Genomic DNA, 2,090 nt, shown 5'->3' with positions numbered 1-2,090 from the left:
GTTGCTGTGAGTGTGATGCCATGGCACTCTACCCAGGGGGATAGCTTGAGGCTCTGTCTCAAAAAAAAAAAAAAGAAATGCTATGTGTATGCACTGGCTTCAGTGTATGACCCTTCATTGTTAAGCTGTCAAATTAAAACTCTGTATGTAATGGGCAATCAGATAAAGAAAACTTAATTTGTAGAGAAGTGTTGGTCTGTGTAGTTAATTTGTCTTGAGTGGGATTCATTGTGATGCCTCTGCATTTACTATTTTGCCTCAACTGTTACTTGAAGATGGCATAATATATCATTTATCCTGTGGTATCAGTAATAGAAAAGTTGCCTTTCCAAAAAGAGGGTTTATCATAATATGCTGCTTCTCGAGGGCATGCACTTACAGAACTACATTCTCTCTGTGCCATCTATATGTAATACATCCATATATACGTAACTTGACCAGACTTGTTTACTTTTTCCCTACCTCTTCTCTTTGGACCATGATAAACCCCCGAGTAGTGACTTCCAGAAGTGGGTAATTTAGAAGTTAAAGTGAAGAGACCTTTATATGGAAAAGTAATTTGCATGCATAATTTAGGAAGGTCTTCCTTAGGTATGTTATAGGCTTTCTTTAAATCATTTGACTTATACTCCAAAGTAACTGTAATTTAATGTTGATAGTATAGCAAATGATGAATAGCTTTAATTGTATGTTTAAAAGTCTACATATGTTCAGGTGCTTAAATCTGGGTATCAGATTTTAAGCAGTTCTTAAAATGTATGAATGTCTTCTTAATATACTGGTTATAGGGGTGGTGCCTGTGGCTCAAAGGAGTAGGGCGCTGGCCCCATATGCTGTTGGTGGCAGGTTCAAACCCAGCCCCGGCCAAAATAATAATAATAATAATAATAATAATGTACTGGTTACAAAGAAAAAAAAAAGAATGAAATAAAAGCCTCCTCCCTACTCCATCTTTCCCCAGCTTTTTCTGTTTTATAAAGAAGCTATCTTTTTAGAAAGAGTGTCTTTATGAAGAAAATAGCTTTTCTAAGGGACAAACCATAGCACATTGCTGTTTGAATATATCAAAAAGGTCAGACATTGCTAATTTCCTATGGTTCAACCCCAAGAAAGGCCTGAGGGTGGTGCCTGTGGCTCAAAAGGGTAGGGCGCTGATCCCATATGCTATAGGTGGCGGATTCAAACCCAGCCCCAGCCAAAAAATGGCAAATAAATAAATAAATAAATAAAATAAAAATAAAATGTTAAGAAAGAGGCCTGAAAGGAGAGATACACTGTGTCCCGAAGTAAAAGATGGACTCGTTTATATAACTTACTTCAAGTTTATATATTTCATGTAATTCCGATCATAATCACAAAGTAATTCTAAAGTTCATCAGGAAGAACGTGATTGAGAATAATTTCAAGGAAATGTTGAAAAGAAGAGCAATGAGAAGGGCCATGTTCTACCAGATATTAACAGGCATTCTAAGGCCACGGTCACTGACATAGCATGGTACTGTGCCAGGACAGACTGACAGATCAACAGAGCTAGAGTATTCGGCCCAGAGACAGAGACCCTAGAATAAACATTTAGTGTGTGGTGAAAGTCACAGCACAAAATAGTGGGGAATAGAAAGATAATTCAAAACAAGGTGCTTAAACAATTGGTAAACTTTTTAAAAAAAGTTAGATGATTGCTTCACATCATAAACCAAGGTAAATTCTAAATGTGTTAAAGTGCTAGGTATAGGAATCATAACCAAAAAAAAATATGTCATATAAGTGAACAGCCATAGGATCGTGGGATGGGGCAGGCCTTTTAAGCAGGAAAGGAAAGTTAGAAACAAATGAAAAAATAAGGTCAGGCATGGTGGCTGATGCTTGTAACACCAGCACTTTGGGAGGCTAAGGCAAGAGGACTGCTTGAGGCTAGGAGTTCTTTAGACCAGTCTGGCAACATAGTAAGACCCCCTCATCTCTAGAAAACATTACCAAAAATTAGCTGGGCATGGTAGCGCCTATAGTCCCAGCTACTTGGGTAGCTGAGGCTGAGCTGGAAGGATTACCTGAGACTGGTTGCAATGAGCTGTGATGGAGCCACTGTGCTC

General features: G+C 38.3%; 1 protein-coding gene across 1 annotated transcript in view; it reads right to left on the bottom strand.

The window, feature by feature from the left end:
- The window catches only part of SLC25A43 (solute carrier family 25 member 43), a gene marked incomplete at its 5' end in the record, with an annotated part of 40,247 nt that overhangs the window by 19,277 nt on the left and 18,880 nt on the right, over positions 1–2,090 (bottom strand). The window lies entirely within an intron of this gene.

This window comes from Otolemur garnettii, unplaced genomic scaffold (assembly GCF_000181295.1).
Source record: "Otolemur garnettii isolate 467f Iridium unplaced genomic scaffold, OtoGar3 scaffold00110, whole genome shotgun sequence".
In the NCBI taxonomy this organism is placed as follows: domain Eukaryota; kingdom Metazoa; phylum Chordata; class Mammalia; order Primates; family Galagidae; genus Otolemur; species Otolemur garnettii.
Note: the sequence above shows the minus strand (reverse complement) of the source record. Positions and strands in the feature narration are given on the sequence as shown.